Source organism: Notolepis coatsorum, assembly GCF_963971535.1.
Source record: "Notolepis coatsorum genome assembly, contig: SCAFFOLD_472, whole genome shotgun sequence".
In the NCBI taxonomy this organism is placed as follows: Eukaryota; Metazoa; Chordata; class Actinopteri; order Aulopiformes; family Paralepididae; genus Notolepis; species Notolepis coatsorum.
The window spans coordinates 143,499-165,241 of record NW_028169318.1 but is presented as its reverse complement, the minus strand read 5'-3'; the positions used below and the strand labels follow the sequence as shown (position 1 = coordinate 165,241).

At 40.2% G+C, this 21,743-nt stretch overlaps 1 protein-coding gene across 1 annotated transcript in view; it reads right to left on the bottom strand.

The window, feature by feature from the left end:
- Positions 1 to 11,207: 11,207 nt before the first annotated feature.
- The window catches only part of LOC311248746 (tetraspanin-7-like), a 37,012-nt gene continuing 26,476 nt past the window's right edge, over positions 11,208 to 21,743 (bottom strand). The window contains exon 8 of the mRNA XM_084339576.1: positions 11,208 to 12,835. The gene's annotated coding sequence lies outside the window, so the exon portion shown is untranslated. The remainder of the gene's footprint in view (positions 12,836 to 21,743) is intronic.

The following is a 21,743-nucleotide window of genomic DNA, read 5'->3' as shown; positions in this document are numbered from 1 at the left end:
GGTTCAAATAACAAACTCAGCAAGACCGACGGCTTCTCGGTTACAGTGGGTGACAATATTGTCACAAGGAAAGATGAAATTACCTACCTGGGTTCCATCCTAGAGGCTAATCTCTCCTGTGACAAAATGGCATCCAATGTAATAAAAAACAGTCAACCAACGAACTCGATTCTTGTACCGGATCTCCTCTCTGGTAAACAAGAACACCCTGAAGACTCTGGCAGGAGCACTCATTCAAGGGTACTACGACTATGCTTGCACCTCATGTTACCAAAGCACCTCAAAGGCGCTAAAAACAACTTACAAACATCACAAAACAAACTGGTCAGACTACTACTTGACCTTACTCCTAGAACCCACCTCACCCCTGCTCACTTTGACAACCTAGGATGGCTTAGAGTAGACGACAGAGTACAGCAACTTGCAATGGGCCTGGTCTACAAGATACACTACACCACTAAGGTACTCATGTACATGTCAAAATACTTCCCAAAGGTCAGTGAATACCACGATCACAACACCAGAGGGAGCTCAACAAATCATGTTAAACCCAGATTCGGCTCAAACAAGGGACTAAACACGTTTCGCAATTATGCCACATCAATGTGGAACGCCCTACCCAAAGCTGTAAAGGAATGTGAATCCCTACCCACATTCAAAACCGCTCTTAAAGAGCACCTACGGGAGGCTGCAATTCGAAACTGGCCACCGTAAATGTCCAAACCCCCCACCCCCACCCTCTCCAAATGTACAGTCTCCTCCCCATCATATGTATATACTCTGTCAGGATCTATGAGTAACAGTACTGTATATTTGAATACTGTATATGTCACAAATGTATCAGTACTAAATACCTATATGTCCCTATGCCATGTCATGTCATGTATGTTGTGTATGTCATAAATGTCTATATGAATTGAAAATGGGGGACCCTGATGGAAACAAGACAAACGTCTTTCTCAGGTCTGCATCCCCTTAACAATTGTGTGTATTGAGCCGTACTGTATTGTACCCATTCTGCAATCTGTTAAATAAAGTTTTCATTCATTCATTCATTCACACTTGACTCAACTTAACCCCCAGGCTGTGTTTACGTCTTGGTTGGCAGCTGGGAGTGCGACTTCCCGGTGGCAAACTCGGAAATGTCCAGCTTTACTAAACGGAGGTGGAGCAGCAGAACGCACGGTGTGCAGGTCCACAGCTGTGAACAAAGGGCGGTCATGGGACCAGTGATCTACCCTAAACGTCACCTCTAACCCTAACCCTAACTTTAACCTCTAACCTCTAACCCTAACCCTAACCTTAACCTCTAACCCTAACCCTAACCCTAACCCTAACCTTAACCTCTAACCTCTAACCCTAACCCTAACCTTAACCTCTAACCTCTAACCTCTAACCCTAACCCTAACCCTAACCTTAACCTCTAACCCTAACCCTAACCTTAACCTCTAACCTCTAACCTCTAACCTCTAACCCTAACCCTAACCCTAACCTCTAACCTCTAACCCTAACCTCTAACCCCTAACCTCTAACCCTAACCATAACATCTAACCCTAACATCTAACTCTAACCTTAACCCTAACCTCCAACCCTAACCCTAAAAAAATACTGACCTTCTTACTGACTTTTACAATTATGTACCTTACTAATATGCTACTATGCTTATACTACTACCTATCACGCTAATATGTCTTTACTACTATACACTCTTAACCACCAAAACCTGCACGGACTACAACGTGTGACGTATATATCGTGCCAGTTAGGGTACTTTGTGTATCCTGCACCTTGTGTATATTGTTTACTTTTACTCTTACTCATGATATAATATTCAGATTCTAATTCTTTATAGCCTATACCTTATTTGTTGTATCGTATATAATATAACCGATAGGGCATACAGACAGACCCTCATCTGCTGCACCTTTGTTTACACTGTATTTTTATACTCAGATCTAATTGTATCGCCTACATTTGTGTCTTTCTTGTATTACCCTGTCCATAACCGTACCCCCCCCCCCCCCCCTATGCTATGACGCCCACATTTCCCCAAGGGATCAATAAAGGAATATCTTATCGTATCTTATAACTGGTCAGTGGAACAGTAACATCATGCATTTCCATTGTTTTACCCGCTCTACCACTGCACAGAAATAAAGCCTTTTCTTACAGATCGCCATGTTGGAAGAAATAGAACTACACAAGGTAAGAAATAGAACTACACAAGGTAAGAGATAGAACTACACAAGGTAAGAAATAGAACTACACAAGGTAAGAAATAGAACTACACAAGGTAAGAAATAGAACTACACAAGGTAAGAAATAGAACTACACAAGGCCTCTATTATTTGGAACAAAACCCTAAAATATAATTTTGGGCCCACTTCCTGCAGCTGCGGAGTTCAGGACTGATTATTAAAGAACTCTTCTTCTTAACATCTCTCTGATTTGGTCTCTGGTCTTTTTTCTCTTTTTTATTCTTCTGTGACTCTCTCTCTCTCCTCTCCCTACCTTTCCTCCCCCCTCTTTGCCTTCTCTTTCAAACCCTTTATTAAAATATCTGTCCGTGTCTTTCTCTCTCTATGTCTCTCCAACATCTGCTGCAGTAATCAGAAGTTATCTCCCCACAGGGGCCGTGCGTGCACACGCCTTGCCACACACACACACACACACACACGGGCACACACACACACACACACACGCACATGCGCACACACACACACACACACACACACACACACACACACACACACACGCACATGCGCACTCACACACAGACACACACACGGGCGCACACACACGCGCGCACGCACGTACGCACAGACACACACACAGGCGCACACACACACACACACAGGCGCACACACACACACACACAGGCGCACACACACACGGGCGCACACGCACACGTTGACACAAGGTCATTGACTCATGCACATATAAAAGCATACACATGTATTCCCATTGGACACAGATCCACATGTGTAATTGATCTTCAACATATACTTCCATTCATACTTTACCTTGATCACCCTGCCACCCTAATAAGAGAGAGAGAGAGAGAGGGGGGGGAGAGAGAGGGGGGAGAGAGAGAGGGGGAGAGAGAGAGAGAGGGGGGGGGGAGAGAGGGAGAGAAAAAGATATATAGAGAGATAGAGATAGATGGAAACTGTTCTTTGCCAGCCTTTCCTTTCTTGGTCTTGCAGCCCCACCTACTGGACAATTAGTGTCAATACAACAAAACGCTACCTGATTTGATTGACATATCTAGAAATACATACGCTATTTCTATGTAACTCTGAGTAGTCTCTTATGTTGTTTCTATGTAACTGAGTAGTAGTCTCTTAGTAATCCCCCCCACCCTCTCCTAATAGACAGTCCCCTCCCCATCATATGTATATATTCTCTGTTAGGATCTCTGGGTAACAGTACTGTATATTTGCATATCGTATATATGTCACAAATGTAACAGTACTATATACCTGTATGTCATGTATGTCCCTATGCCATAAATGTCATGATGTCATGTATGTTGTGTATGTCATAAATGTCACTATGAATGGGGGACCCTGATGTAAGTCAAGTTAGACCGCGCTCACAGTAGTTGACACTGGGTGCTGCAATCCCGAAGATAAATGTAGAATAAAGCAGGAAGCCGGACCGTCCAGCACTCTCAGGTTTCAAATTTTAATTGCAGCCGGATACAGACATGTTTCAGAACCAATGTGTTCCTTCTTCAGTGTTGATGGCTAGCCAAAACAAGACCAAAGTCTTTCTCTGGTCTGCATCCCCTTAACAATTGTGTGTATTGAGCCGTACTGTATTGTACCCATTCTGCAATCTGGTAAATTAAATGTTCATTCATTCATTCATTCATTCATTCATTCATTCATTCATTCATTCATTCATTCATTCATTCATTCATTCATTCATTCATTCATTCATTCATTCATTCATTCATTCATTGTATCTCTGAGTAGTCTCTTATGTTGTTTACATGTATCTCTGAATAGTCCTGCATTATGACATAATGAAGATGAGAGAAAACTCCAAATGAGCCTTGAGGCCGCAGGTCTACGCTCTTTCTCCTGCCTCACGTCGGGGTCGTGGGTGAGACTCACAGGTAGGCGAATGTTATAACGTAAGGTTATTCTATAACCCTAGTTATATGAATACTGGCTGAGCGTCTCGCTCTGCCTACTGAGATACATCATTATCTCCAGCACCTAGTGTGCTCTGGGAAACAAAACAAATGCACCCACTTGCACGTGACCACGCCACTCCCATGCGTGCCTCTATATTATGCCGGAAGTGGTCACGCCTCACCCTTCCAAGTTCGAATTCCATACGCGGAAAACATCCAAGGGACCTCAGGGGCGCTGAAGAGCGAGACGCTCAGCCAGTATTCATATAACTAGGGTTATAGAATAACCTTATGTTATATTATCATACTGGCAATCGCGTCTCGCTCTGCCTACTGAGATAAAGGGCAGAGCGGATGCGTGGCCACGTCAAATGCACCCCCTGAGGGGCCGTAAGCCCCAGCCAGGGAGGAGGGGAGTCCCGTCCACCCGCCCGTCCTAACGAAGGGGGGGGGGGGGGGGGGGGGCAGTCAACTTCAACCAAAGTGCGAAAAAGGGGAACCAGGCACCCCCGAACGCACAGCGCAAGCGGGACCACGTGTGACACAGCACCCCGCGGTCCACACCCACACACTCCTGCTAGCCCACCTAATGGCGGGATGCAGGAGAGGTCCCGGACCTCAGGACCGCCTGGGAGACAAAACCCCCAGTCGTGTCCATGAGGTAAAACCCAACGAAAGGACTCGGGGAGGACTAGGAGGCCGCAGCACAGATGTCCTCCCCGAAGCCCCCCCCCAACAGGGCAGCAGAGGCCAGGTGTATGGGGGAGAACGCATACAGAATCCCGGGCGGCCACGGATACATCGAGAAGGCATCCACCCCCAGAGAGGGGTTGTCCTTCCGACTGACCGAGAACCACAAGGGGCACTGGTGGGACTGTCTGCTCGCAAACAGGTCTACCGTGGCTTCCCCGAATCGGTCCCAGACCGGTCTGACTACGTCTGGACGTAGTCCCCACTCGTCGGGGTGAGGGCCGCCCCGCGACATCACATCTGCACCCACATTCTCCCTGCCGGGGATGTGGAGAGCCCTCAGGCTGCGCAGATTGAGAGACGCCCATAGCCAGAGCTCGACCGCCGCCCGGTGCAGACGGGGGGAGCGTACTCCTCCCTGTCTGTCGATATACAACGCTGACGTCGTGTTGTCCGTCCCGATCAAAACATGCTTGCCCACCACAAGGTGGCCGAGCCGTTTGAGGACCAGAAGGACTGCCTTCAATTCCAACACATTGAAATGTAGTGCAGACCGGGCAGCATGGTCCTGCCAGCTGCCCCCTACTGCGTTGGACCGACACGCCGCGCCCATCCCGTGAGGGAGGCGTCGGTGAAGACCGTGACGTGTGACAGCCTGCTGCCCATGGGGACCCCGCTGATGAGGGCCCCAGGCCCCCCCCCAGAGGGCGAGGTCCCCCAGTACTGACATGGGAACCTTCAGCAGCTTCCACTTGACTCTCACAGGGTCTATTTTCACACCGAAAAACCTACCTCTGTATCCTCCTCATGAAGAGGAGGCCAAGAGGGACCACAGCTTGAGCAGATGCCATAATACCGCGCAGGCGCATCACGGACAGCGCCGTAACCGTCCTGCCAGGACGGAACCTCCCGAGCGCGCTGTGCGAGAATATCTTCTCGCCGCTGCTCTGAGAGGGATGCCCATATAGACCTTGAGCTTAGAAATAAGCCCAAGTACTCCACCCGTTGACTGGGAAGAGGAGTACTCTACTTCCAGTCTACAGCAAAACCCAGGCTGGTGAGGAATTCCACCACCTGCCTGGTATGAGATCTGGCGATCTTCTCTGACCGGCCGAGGACCAGAACGTCGTCCAGGGACCAGGGTAGAATACAATTCGTATCCCCTGACGACGCAGAGGCCCTAGCGCAGTCTCCACGCACCTGGTGAAGATGCGGGGAGCCAGAGAGTAGCCGAACGGCAGCCTCTGGTACTCGTACACTAAGCCCTGAAAAAGGAAGCGTAGGTATGTCCTAGGAGGGAAGATCGGGATGCGAATACGCATCCTTCAGGTCTATGGAGGTGAACCAGTCCCCCACCTGACAGCGCTTAACAGGTGGGTGACGGTCAACATTCTGAACCTTCCATGGGACAGGTCCAGTATGGGTCTGACCCCCCCCCCCCCCGATTTCTCGGGCACCAGAGAATATCGGGAGGAAACGCCGCTCATCGCATCCTCCCATGGGACCACGACGATGGCCTGCTTCGCCGCCAGAGAACGAATCTCCTCTGCCAGGGCTGTCACTGCCACGGACTCTGATAATAGAGTCTGTACCAAACCCAAAAAACCGAGGGCGGGGGTGTGTAAACTGTAACACAAGCGCCGCCCTCAGCGTTCTCTCCATCCACACCGACATATGGCTACTACCGCAGCCATACGTGGTAAAAATTCCAAAGCGCCCCCGCCGCTAACTGCCGCTGGTCCGCTAGGAATTGTAGATAGGTGGCCCGGTCCCTCCCGCTGTGCGTCGTCAACCCTGGTCTCGCTAACCACGCGAGCAGGGTGTCCCGCGGAGCCGGGATATCGCACCCTGACTCTACCAACGAGGCAATTGCACCCAAGGGGGGGACCCAGACAGAAGGGGTGGTCTGATACGGGGGGAGCGGCCATCACCCCTGGTGACATAGGCTCCCCCGCTGAGCATCTTCCCGGCTTAGCTTGCTGAAGACAGCCTGCTCTGCACCTGGACATGCATGGTGTGTGGTCCCACACTGCCCGATAGGGTGGGTCTCTACACAGCGTAGCCCTGTAGTGATATTACTACCACCCAAATTACGCGTGCCTGCTGACCACCGCGGGATCGGAAGTCCAGATGGGGGAGGCACTAACGTAATACCCGGCCTGGCGAGGGCGGGGCTGGGGGAACCCACGCTGCGAACTCCTGGGCCTAGAGTTCCCCCTCTGACAAATTCTTTTAGATACAGGGAACCCTGCTCCGTCGTCAGATACAACACCAGGCTCACCAAACACAGACGCAGGACGTGTGGTGTGGGAGCCGCTTGACGGCACAGCATTCTCATAGACAGACCCAGGCCTAGCTAGCAACTGGGTGTCAGCCCCTGTCTCCATGAGAAGCGAAATGTGGGGCTGCTTGCTCTTCACTGGAAGAACGCGGCCCGCAGCCAAAGGGGACAAACCAGAGCCCTGAGTCCCGTAGCGTAGCGGGGGGGGAGTAACCGGAGAGCGTGCTAGACACAGCTAGATGGCAATGTTTTTTTAGGGCGTGCCCATCTAATATAGCCGATCCCTCGGGCCGCCGAGGCTGTCGGCCTTGTGATCATGTTTTCTTTGTGTCCAGGGTATCTCCAGGGAAACATGGAGCCAGAGCCGCAGCCGCTGGCAAGGCCGTGCTCTCACCTCTGGCTGCGTGGTGTGGGGCGGCGTGGAGCCCAGGTCAAATACCGCCCGCGCCTCCGTGGACAGACCAAGAACAGATGCATTTGTATTTATATGTATGTTTTGATTTTGTTTATTTTTATGAACTTCCTAAATCTGTGGCTAATTATTACCCAAATAATATACTTTAAATACCTAAATGATATACTATGATTTAAAGGCCATGTTTATGTTTGTATTATCTGGCATGATATTGAATTTGTTTTTGTCTTTATTCAGAACCATGGCAATCAACATGAAAACATCATATCATCATTATCCAGTAAAATAAAATGGATATTTGATTGCAACCCTTCTTCTCCTGGTGGTTTGTGGCTCCAGTCTGAACTTTAAAACCTAACACATACAGTGTATAAACAGAGCATTGACACAGTGCTGCTCTGTCCTGCTGCTGCAGCAACAAGCGAGGATGATGAAGACACCACCGTCCAAGAGGACGAAGATACTCCTTCAGAGCAAACTGGGTTTTGCTACAGAGCCTAAAGTAGCACACAACTATTCCCACAGGAAGGCGAGTGACAGCATTTGAACAGCTTTTCTTAGCTTTTTTAATATAGGCCTAATGTATTTGTCCAGATTGACTAAGCTATAGGCTATTTGCATGTTTGTTTCTCTTGAAAATAATCGTGGTTCATGAGACATGATAATGCGTGTACAACCACTGGTTCAATGACAAGAATGGGTGGATGGATAGCTAGATAGGGTATCTTACATTTTTGGTACATTGCTTATTAAAGAGCATAATTCTATTTAGATGTATTGACTGGCTGCAGCCTCTTGAAATTGAAATTGAAGTACAGTATATCTACCAATTGTCTGAAGTTTTTGTTTGTTTTATTTGCACTACAAAGAGTGTATATATTTATTTATTTTTGGTATAGTGCTTAACAATCATAATTTAATTTTGCCCAGTTGTGGCCTGTTGAGGGGCAATAAATATCAAAAGTTCCAAAACATCTATTGTGTTATTTGTATCGATCCACTATATAAACATAGTAATTTTAATATCTACATACATGGCATTTGAGTGGAGGCTAGTCTCACTTTGTCCCACAGCAACTAAAATAGTTTAGATTTGTGTACGTTGTTTATGTTAATAATGTATTGTATTGTAAGCGTCCATTTCATTATAATATTCAGATTTATCATAAATAATTGAACATGCACATGTATTTTATGTTCTGTTAAAGAGGGGTAGTAGTTACTTTTATAATTTGTAACTGAGTAAGTAATTGAGTTACTTTTTGGAAGAAGTAACTAGTAACTGTAACTAATTACTTTTTTTTTTTAAAGTAACTTGCCCAACACTGGTGTTTACAGAGTCCATCAGCAAGAAATAATCACGTTTTAATTCAATGTGATTCACTGATTCATCTTTTACTGACAAAAATGCAGATATATTCTTCTGCTATCATAACAAGTCCAAAGAAAAATGTATTTGCCACGCAATCACATTGGAATAATAATAATAAAATCATTCAGTAATGACTAATGGGAATATGTTCTAATGTTTTCTCTCTCTTTTTTGTTTAGTTTATTCAGCAGGGAGATGAGACTGCTTCGCCTAGTAAAAGTACACCGCCACTGCCAGTGGATGCACAGCAGTTGCCACTCCCACCACCACCACTGAATGACAGAAATGATGTAAGTAACAATAATGACTTAACAGAATAAGTATTTTACTGTGTACTAGTGTAGTGGATGGTTGGAACATAGGACGGAATAGACGCAGACACACAGAGCTCCCTGCCCCCTCCCCTCAAGTTTGGTGTGAACGATGGTCTGTGATTGCCATGAATTGTGTTGCATTCCATCCCTAGAGGCAATTAGGCATCGTCATAAATGTATCTATGTAGCAGTACTGTCTATCTGTATGTCATGTATGTCATATATGTTACGATGAATTGAAAATGGGGGACCCTGATGTAAACAAGACGGAAGTCTTTCTCTGGTCTGCATCCCCTTAACAATTGTATGTATTGAGCTGTACTGTATTGTACCCATTCTGCAATCTGTTAATAAAGTTTTCAATCAATCAATCAATCAATCAATCAATCAAGTCTGTATTATCTTGTGTTTGACCTCTATAGGCCTTTCTCTGTTCATATGCTGCTTAAATCTGCTGTCTTTAACCTGAATTTGCAAACAAGATACAAAATCATTCAGTAATGACTAATGGGAATATTGCTGTGTGGGGCTGAAGACCACCGTTCCGACATTCTACTTGATTCCCTCAACCTTATTATACAGTTGTTAATCTGTGATTCAGTTAATCTGTGGTTTTCAATTCCTCTTACTGGCCTGCAGATACTGTATACATAGAAAATACTATGTTGCCTTTTTCCAAAAGGGTTCATTGGAATAATTGTAACGTAAGTAATCAATGTCAAATGTACTCAACCTTTATTATCATTGTTACGACATAGCCCGGCGACATGTATGTGTTGTATTCACAAGCCCTACTGTAGTCAAGGAAACAAGGTTACTTACATCAAGGTTGACATTTCATCAGAGTGACTGATGAAGTGAAAGTGTTAGTGATCCTGTTTATACATTACATTCTGCGGTGACATCAGAATTAAACCAAGTGTGAAACCCTGGCCTAGGTGAAAGAAATGCCCCCTGCTGGACTAGATGAGAAGTGTTTTCATGGAAACCTGCCGTTGAAAACAACAATAAAACAGGGACCCAGTTATCTTGGTTTGTTTTATTCAGTTAAGAATATACAAAACAGAATATACAATATACCACATAATTTTTTTTTATCTTCTCTGAGTTTCCACTTTCTCTCCCTAAACGATACCACAACATGATATATCTGTGGCAGTAGTTAAAATACCACATGGGGGCCGTGGATTGCTTGTACTTCCTGGTTCAGACACTAGGTGGCAGCAGAGCATTGTGGATCCACATTATGTAACTCTGCCGTTGGTCCTGCAGGATCTCAGCATTCTTAATCTAACAATATGACTTGGTAGTTGGTGCGAAGCAATTATGCATAGTAAAATTATGTTTAACTGTACAGGAGCATAGTAAAATGATATTAGCCACCTCTGTTAACCATTCAACGGGTGACAGCAACACTAAACAGTCAACAAGTTTAAGTTTCAAGTTTCTTTATTAGTTGTCATACAGAATACTTTTTTTTTTGCAAAAGTACAGAATACTTTTATACAAAATGCTTCTTTCTCCTTATTTCTCACAGATCCAAGGATTGAGATCAGAACACTCTAGATCAAGGGTGTCAAACTCATTTTCACAGAGGGCCACATCAGCATTATGGTTGCCCTCAAAGGGCCAAAGACTGTATAAATGTTAATGTTATGTAAAATAAATGTAGCTACTCATTTACATATTGTTAAACATGTTGTTTCTGTATTCATTACTTATTCAAGTTATACATATTGCATATGCATTTGCATAGATGTAAAAATATATGTTAGCTTATGTTATTTTAACAAATAATTTTAGTTTATCAGAACCCCATATTACTCCATCAATCAATGATCAAACCATTCAAGTAAATAACAAAGAAGAATATTTAAGCATTACATCACGCGCAGGAGTGGTTTGTGAACAATAAACCATGCCTAGGGGTGGTCATTAGACCCCCCTAGGCATGGTTTATTGTTCACAAATCACGACTGCAAGTGGTGTAATGCTTTTATACAACTGCCACATTCATTCAACCTTATTGCTATACAATAAACACACATTAATCGAAGATTTATTGAAAAAACCATCCGCCAGAAAAAGTAGTTCCCACAACAACAAAAAATAGAAATTGCCTCCATGTGGAAGCAGCTCGGAAGTGCATCCAACCAACTAACACATCCAACTGTCTTTCAACTAAAACATCCAACCAACTAACACATCCAACTGCCTTTCAACTAAGACATCCAACCAACTAACACATCCAACTTATCTTTAGTTTTTAATTATGAAGTTAGTGGTTGTTATTGGAATGATTGATTGATTGATTGAAAATTGTATTACCAGATGCAGAATGGGTACAATACAGAAAATAGACGAGTAGCCGAGTGCAGCCGGGGGAGGAGTCAGAACGTCGGACACTTCAGATTTCACAACAGCCTCCTGCTCGCCTAGTCTCGCATGGCAGATACGCGTTCACGTCGCTTGAAGCCTTTTTACAACGCATCCGCGTTTCCGGGTTCCCGTTTGGCGCTCCGATTGGCCAGGTCATGTGACATGAGCGCCAATCGTGGGACGGCAAGTTTCTACACTGGTTAAGCTTAGGCACTCTTCGAAGTTTGTTAAGGTTAGAGTTTGTCTTAGAGCGTGACGGCAAGTTCTTTCGCCGGTTAAGCTTAGGCACTCTTTCGAAGTTGGTTAAGTGGATCCTTCATTAGATCTAAAGCTGCCATGATGAGTTTCTCCTCCTGCCCGGGAAAGAACCTTCCAGAAACACTTCAACATGTATTCTGGGACATATAGAAGACATAATGTAAATGCTTGGATAAAAGCGTCGGCTAAATGACTAAATGTAAATGTAAATAATAGTCACGAAACTCCAAACCTTCAAAAACAGGCACAGGGATACATTCCGTTTAATACTAAATTCAATCTTTATTTATTTTTCTCCAAGTATTTCACATGCGTTTCACAATTTAATAACAAATTTAACACTGACAATAGTGATACAAAGAAGAAACTAGGCTACACTGAATAATGTGTCCAGGAGCCGGACCTCCGCTATGACTAAACCTTCTATATAAAAGCTTACGTCGACATGTTCTACACAACCTGCCGGGTCCCAGAATCGCACCACAAAACTCCTCAACAATACAAAATAACTTTCGGTCTATTTCTCAAACTATACAGGTTTCACAGACACATGGGTTCTCTTGGCGGGAAACTTGACATGACCCATGTCCCAGACGTTCCTTCCCTCCTTTTCTCTTTGTGTGTATAAAAAGCAACGCTACGAAACCATACGAAAAACCGTAAAACAATTTTTTTTTAGAAAAACACCCTTTTTGTGAACCGGAAATTGTAATAAAAATCGACTGAAATGAAAGAAGGAATAATATCAATAACGTCTATACATTATGGAAATGCCAAATTTACACCACAGGAATGACGATGCAGGAAAGTTCCCATGACCCGTTCCCTTGACCCGTTCCCTTCCGCACGGCTGGTCAGGATCAGATAAAAAAGAGGCAGCGAGAGGTTCTCTAAAATGATATTACTAATACACTTACAAATATTAAAATACTGAGAAATTCCTTTTTTACTCGGCTTGCAACAAGAGCTGCCAGTCAGTGACCTACAAAGAAACGGACACAGAAGACGCGTTTTGTTAGATGGGCTGAAAGGTCCGGAATATTACATTAAAATGTATCGTTATCATGCAGCACAAGTACAGTACAACGAAAATACGTTTGGCATCCAACCAGAGTGCAAATGTAACAGTAAAGTGCAACAGTAATATACAATGTACAGCTGATTAAACTGGGTATAAAATATATAAATGTGTACTACCGAGTAATAGTGCTAATCAGATGTATGTACAGAGTTGTATTCATATGTACAGTGATACAGGTATAAAGACACTATGGTAGTAAGTCATACTGGTAGTATTAATATGTACAGTGATACAGATATAAAGACACTATGGTAGTAAGTCATACTGGTAGTATTAATATGTACAGTGATACAGGTATAAAGACACTATGGTAGTAAGTCATACTGGTAGTATTAATATGTACAGTGATACAGGTATAAAGACACTATGGTAGTAAGTCTCACTGGTAGTATTAATATGTACAGTGATACAGGTATAAAGACACTATGGTAGTAAGTCATACTGGTAGTATTAATATGTACAGTGATACAGGTATAAAGACACTATGGTAGTAAGTCATACTGGTAGTATTAATATGTACAGTGATACAGGTATAAAGACACTATGGTAGTAAGTCATACTGGTAGTATTAATATGTACAGTGATACAGGTATAAAGACACTATGGTAGTAAGTCATACTGGTAGTATTAATATGTACAGTGATACAGGTATAAAGACACTATGGTAGTAAGTCTCACTGGTAGTATTAATATGTACAGTGATACAGGTATACAGACACTATGGTAGTAAGTCATACTGGTAGTATTAATATGTACAGTGATACAGGTATAAAGACCCTATGGTAGTAAGTCTCACTGGTAGTATTAATATGTACAGTGATACAGGTATAAAGACACTATGGTAGTAAGTCTCACTGGTAGTATTAATATGTACAGTGATACAGGTATAAAGACACTATGGTAGTAAGTCTCACTGGTAGTATTAATATGTACAGTGATACAGGTATAAAGACACTATGGTAGTAAGTCTCACTGGTAGTATTAATATGTACAGTGATACAGGTATAAAGACACTATGGTAGTAAGTCATACTGGTAGTATTAATATGTACAGTGATACAGGTATAAAGAAACTATGGTAGTAAGTCATACTGGTAGTATTAATATGTACAGTGATACAGGTATAAAGACACTATGGTAGTTAGTCATACTGGTAGTATTAATATGTACAGTGATACAGGTATAAAGACACTATGGTAGTTAGTCATACTGGTAGTATTAATATGTACAGTGATACAGGTATAAAGACACTATGGTAGTAAGTCATACTGGTAGTATTAATATGTACAGTGATACAGGTATAAAGACACTATGGTAGTAAGTCATACTGGTAGTATTAATATGTACAGTGATACAGGTATAAAGACACTATGGTAGTTAGTCATACTGGTAGTATTAATATGTACAGTGATACAGGTATAAAGACACTATGGTAGTTAGTCATACTGGTAGTATTAATATGTACAGTGATACAGGTATAAAGACACTATGGTAGTAAGTCATACTGGTAGTATTAATATGTACAGTGATACAGGTATAAAGACACTATGGTAGTAAGTCATACTGGTAGTATTAATATGTACAGTGATACAGGTATAAAGACACTATGGTAGTAAGTCATACTGGTAGTATTAATATGTACAGCGATACAGGTATAAAGACACTATGGTAGTAAGTCATACTGGTAGTATTAATATGTACAGTGATACAGGTATAAAGACACTATGGTAGTAAGTCATACTGGTAGTATTAATATGTACAGTGATACAGGTATAAAGACACTGGTAGTAAGTCTCACTGGTAGTATTAATATGTACAGTGATACAGATATAAAGACACTATGGTAGTAAGTCATACTGGTAGTATTAATATGTACAGTGATACAGGTATAAAGACACTATGGTAGGAAGTCATACTGGTAGTATTAATATGTACAGTGATACAGGTATAAAGACACTATGGTAGTAAGTCATACTGGTAGTATTAATATGTAGTGATACAGGTATAAAGACACTATGGTAGTAAGTCATACTGGTAGTATTAATATGTACAGTGATACAGGTATAAAGACACTATGGTAGTAAGTCATACTGGTAGTATTAATATGTACAGTGATACAGGTATAAAGACACTATGGTAGTAAGTCATACTGGTAGTATTAATATGTACAGTGATACAGATATAAAGACACTATGGTAGTAAGTCATACTGGTAGTATTAATATGTACAGTGATACAGGTATAAAGACACTATGGTAGTAAGTCTCACTGGTAGTATTAATATGTACAAGCATATGCCAAAGACCTCAGCAGTCTTCTTCAAAGCGAGTTAATGCAGATTTCTGAATGGGTCACGGTAAATAAGCTGAAACTAAATGCATCCAAAACAAAATGTCTAATTATTTGTTCAAAGCATGCTCAGAGAGAGAATCACAGATTAAATATTTCTTTGCAGGGTGCAGATATTGAGCAAGTTAAGGAGGCCAGATTGCTTGGAGTTATAATAGATGAAACACTCTCTTGGTCAACTCACATTAACAATATTGTAACAAAAATGAGCAGAAGTATTTCAATTATTAGACGGAATGCCTATTTTTTAACAGACACAGCTACCAAGCAAGTCATACAATCACTAGTTTTGTCACATCTGGACTACTGTCCAGCAATCTGGTCAAATGCATCCAAACAAGATTTAAATAAAATACAGCTTACTCAAAATAGAGCTGCAAGACTTGCATTGCATAGCTCAATTAGAAACAGTGTTGAGAAAATGCACAAGGAACTGTCATGGATGAGAGTCAATGAGAGACTAGTGTGTAGTCTTATTTTGTTTATGAGAAATATTTATACTTTGCATAAACCTGTGTGCCTCTTTTTGCAGCTGGTGCTTATTAGTGATGGTCATGGCTATGGCACTAGACAAGACTTGAAGGGTAGGTTCGCCCTGCCGAGACCCAGAACTGAAGCCTTAAAGAAAACTGTAATGTACAGGGCAATGTCCTACTGGAATAGTCTTCCACAATATTTGGTTTCAATTACCAGTAAGGTGGGATTCAAGAGGAGACTACGAGTGGCTGTAATGCAGAAAGAGGTTGATTTTGGTTAGGTCTAATCTGTGTCTAATGAATGGGTTCTTGTGTTGGGTTATGTGTTGTTTTGGAATGTGTTTGTCTAGTGGTTATGAGTATTAGAGTATGAGTGTATGGAATGTTGTGCTGTTTTTGAGCACATTTTAGTTTGCTCTGAGATGTCTTTGTTGTTTTATTGATATTTGTTGTTTTATTGATATTTGTTATTGTTGTCTTTGTTGTCTTTGTTGTTTTATTGATATTTGTTGTTTTATTGATATTTGTTTTTGTTCTATATTAGAAAATTTGGCATACATATTTGGTTGTATGTCTGATTTTAATTGGTTTAATGTTCTATAATTGTTTGTATATTTTATTGGTGTTTTATTGATATTTGTTTTGTTTTTATGTTGTTTATTGATTATTCTTGTTTAATTTTATATGTTTGGATCCAGACCCCAGGAAGAATAGTCGCTGCTGAGGCAGTGACTAATGGGGATCTGAAATAAAGAAATAAAGAAATGTACAGTGATACAGGTATAAAGACACTATGGTAGTAAGTCATACTGGTAGTATTAATATGTACAGTGATACAGGTATAAAGACACTATGGTAGTAAGTCATACTGGTAGTATTAATATGTACAGTGATACAGGTATAAAGACACTATGGTAGTAAGTCATACTGGTAGTATTAATATGTACAGTGATACAGGTATAAAGAAACTATGGTAGTAAGTCATACTGGTAGTATTAATATGTACAGTGATACAGGTATAAAGACACTATGGTAGTAAGTCTCACTGGTAGTATTAATATGTACAGTGATACAGGTATAAAGACACTATGGTAGTAAGTCATACTGGTAGTATTAATATGTACAGTGATACAGGTATAAAGACAGTAAGTCATACTGGTAGTATTAATATGTACAGTGATACAGGTATAAAGACACTATGGTAGTAAGTCATACTGGTAGTATTAATATGTACAGTGATACAGGTATAAATACACTATGGTAGTAAGTCATACTGGTAGTATTAATATGTACAGTGATACAGGTATAAAGACACTATGGTAGTAAGTCATACTGGTAGTATTAATATGTACAGTGATACAGGTATAAAGACACTATGGTAGTAAGTCACACTGGTAGTATTAATATGTACAGTGATACAGGTATAAAGACCCTATGGTAGTAAGTCTCACTGGTAGTATTAATATGTACAGTGATACAGGTATAAAGACACTATGGTAGTAAGTCTCACTGGTAGTATTAATATGTACAGTGATACAGGTGTAAAGACACTATGGTAGTAAGTCTCACTGGTAGTATTAATATGTACAGTGATACAGGTATAAAGACACTATGGTAGTAAGTCTCACTGGTAGTATTAATATGTACAGTGATACAGGTATAAAGACACTATGGTAGTAAGTCTCACTGGTAGTATTAATATGTACAGTGATACAGGTATAAAGACACTATGGTAGTAAGTCATACTGGTAGTATTAATATGTACAGTGATACAGGTATAAAGACACTATGGTAGTAAGTCATACTGGTAGTATTAATATGTACAGTGATACAGGTATAAAGACACTATGGTAGTAAGTCTCACTGGTAGTATTAATATGTACAGTGATACAGGTATAAAGACACTATGGTAGTAAGTCATACTGGTAGTATTAATATGTACAGTGATACAGGTATAAAGACACTATGGTAGTAAGTCTCACTGGTAGTATTAATATGTACATTGATACAGGTATAAAGACACTATGGTAGTAAGTCATACTGGTAGTATTAATATGTACAGTGATACAGGTATAAAGACACTATGGTAGTAAGTCTCACTGGTAGTATTAATATGTACAGTGATACAGGTATAAAGACACTATGGTAGTAAGTCATACTGGTAGTATTAATATGTACAGTGATACAAGTATAAAGACACTATGGTAGTTAGTCATACTGGTAGTATTAATATGTACAGTGATACAGGTATAAAGACACTATGGTAGTAAGTCATACTGGTAGTATTAATATGTACAGCGATACAGGTATAAAGACACTATGGTAGTAAGTCATACTGGTAGTATTAATATGTACAGCGATACAGGTATAAAGACACTATGGTAGTAAGTCATACTGGTAGTATTAATATGTACAGTGATACAGGTATAAAGACACTATGGTAGTAAGTCTCACTGGTAGTATTAATATGTACAGTGATACAGGTATAAAGACACTATGGTAGTAAGTCATACTGGTAGTATTAATATGTACAGTGATACAGGTATAAAGACACTATGGTAGTAAGTCTCACTGGTAGTATTAATATGTACAGTGATACAGGTATAAAGACACTATGGTAGTAAGTCTCACTGGTAGTATTAATATGTACAGTGATACAGGTATAAAGACACTATGGTAGTAAGTCATACTGGTAGTATTAATATGTACATTGATACAGGTATAAAGAAACTATGGTAGTAAGTCATACTGGTAGTATTAATATGTACAGCGATACAGGTATAAAGACACTATGGTAGTAAGTCATACTGGTAGTATTAATATGTACATTGATACAGGTATAAAGAAACTATGGTAGTAAGTCTCACTGGTAGTATTAATATGTACAGTGATACAGGTATAAAGACACTATGGTAGTAAGTCATACTGGTAGTATTAATATGTACAGTGATACAGGTATAAAGACCCTATGGTAGTAAGTCTCACTGGTAGTATTAATATGTACAGTGATACAGGTATAAAGACACTATGGTAGTAAGTCTCACTGGTAGTATTAATATGTACAGTGATACAGGTATAAAGACACTATGGTAGTAAGTCTCACTGGTAGTATTAATATGTACAGTGATACAGGTATAAAGACACTATGGTAGTAAGTCATACTGGTAGTATTAATATGTACAGTGATACAGGTATAAAGACACTATGGTAGTAAGTCATACTGGTAGTATTAATATGTACAGCGATACAGGTATAAAGACACTATGGTAGTAAGTCATACTGGTAGTATTAATATGTACAGCGATACAGGTATAAAGACACTATGGTAGTAAGTCATACTGGTAGTATTAATATGTACAGTGATACAGGTATAAAGACACTATGGTAGTAAGTCTCACTGGTAGTATTAATATGTACAGTGATACAGGTATAAAGACACTATGGTAGTAAGTCATACTGGTAGTATTAATATGTACAGTGATACAGGTATAAAGACACTATGGTAGTAAGTCTCACTGGTAGTATTAATATGTACAGTGATACAGGTATAAAGACACTATGGTAGTAAGTCTCACTGGTAGTATTAATATGTACAGTGATACAGGTATAAAGACACTATGGTAGTAAGTCATACTGGTAGTATTAATATGTACAGTGATACAGGTATAAAGACACTATGGTAGTAAGTCATACTGGTAGTATTAATATGTACAGTGATACAGGTATAAAGACACTATGGTAGTAAGTCATACTGGTAGTATTAATATGTACAGTGATACAGGTATAAAGACACTATGGTAGTAAGTCATACTGGTAGTATTAATATGTACAGTGATACAGGTATAAAGACACTATGGTAGTAAGTCTCACTGGTAGTATTAATATGTACAGTGATACAGGTATAAAGACACTATGGTAGTAAGTCATACTGGTAGTATTAATATGTACAGTGATACAGGTATAAAGACACTATGGTAGTAAGTCATACTGGTAGTATTAATATGTACAGCGATACAGGTATAAAGACACTATGGTAGTAAGTCATACTGGTAGTATTAATATGTACAGTGATACAAGTATAAAGACACTATGGTAGTTAGTCATACTGGTAGTATTAATATGTACAGTGATACAGGTATAAAGACACTATGGTAGTAAGTCATACTGGTAGTATTAATATGTACAGCGATACAGGTATAAAGACACTATGGTAGTAAGTCATACTGGTAGTATTAATATGTACAGTGATACAGGTATAAAGACACTATGGTAGTAAGTCTCACTGGTAGTATTAATATGTACAGTGATACAGGTATAAAGACACTATGGTAGTAAGTCTCACTGGTAGTATTAATATGTACAGTGATACAGGTATAAAGACACTATGGTAGTAAGTCTCACTGGTAATATTAATATGTACAGTGATACAGGTATAAAGACACTATGGTAGTAAGTCATACTGGTAGTATTAATATGTACAGTGATACAGGTATAAAGACCCTATGGTAGTAAGTCTCACTGGTAGTATTAATATGTACAGTGATACAGGTATAAAGACACTATGGTAGTAAGTCTCACTGGTAGTATTAATATGTACAGTGATACAGGTATAAAGACACTATGGTAGTAAGTCTCACTGGTAGTATTAATATGTACAGTGATACAGGTATAAAGACACTATGGTAGTAAGTCATACTGGTAGTATTAATATGTACAGTGATACAGGTATAAAGACACTATGGTAGTAAGTCATACTGGTAGTATTAATATGTACAGCGATACAGGTATAAATACACTATGGTAGTAAGTCATACTGGTAGTATTAATATGTACAGCGATACAGGTATAAAGACACTATGGTAGTAAGTCATACTGGTAGTATTAATATGTACAGTGATACAGGTATAAAGACACTATGGTAGTAAGTCTCACTGGTAGTATTAATATGTACAGTGATACAGGTATAAAGACACTATGGTAGTAAGTCATACTGGTAGTATTAATATGTACAGTGATACAGGTATAAAGACACTATGGTAGTAAGTCTCACTGGTAGTATTAATATGTACAGTGATACAGGTATAAAGACACTATGGTAGTAAGTCTCACTGGTAGTATTAATATGTACAGTGATACAGGTATAAAGACACTATGGTAGTAAGTCATACTGGTAGTATTAATATGTACAGTGATACAGGTATAAAGACACTATGGTAGTAAGTCATACTGGTAGTATTAATATGTACAGTGATACAGGTATAAAGACACTATGGTAGTAAGTCATACTGGTAGTATTAATATGTACAGTGATACAGGTATAAAGACACTATGGTAGTAAGTCATACTGGTAGTATTAATATGTACAGTGATACAGGTATAAAGACCCTATGGTAGTAAGTCTCACTGGTAGTATTAATATGTACAGTGATACAGGTATAAAGACACTATGGTAGTAAGTCTCACTGGTAGTATTAATATGTACAGTGATACAGGTATAAAGACACTATGGTAGTAAGTCTCACTGGTAGTATTAATATGTACAGTGATACAGGTATAAAGACACTATGGTAGTAAGTCATACTGGTAGTATTAATATGTACAGTGATACAGGTATAAAGACACTATGGTAGTAAGTCATACTGGTAGTATTAATATGTACAGCGATACAGGTATAAAGACACTATGGTAGTAAGTCATACTGGTAGTATTAATATGTACAGCGATACAGGTATAAAGACACTATGGTAGTAAGTCATACTGGTAGTATTAATATGTACAGTGATACAGGTATAAAGACACTATGGTAGTAAGTCTCACTGGTAGTATTAATATGTACAGTGATACAGGTATAAAGACACTATGGTAGTAAGTCATACTGGTAGTATTAATATGTACAGTGATACAGGTATAAAGACACTATGGTAGTAAGTCTCACTGGTAGTATTAATATGTACAGTGATACAGGTATAAAGACACTATGGTAGTA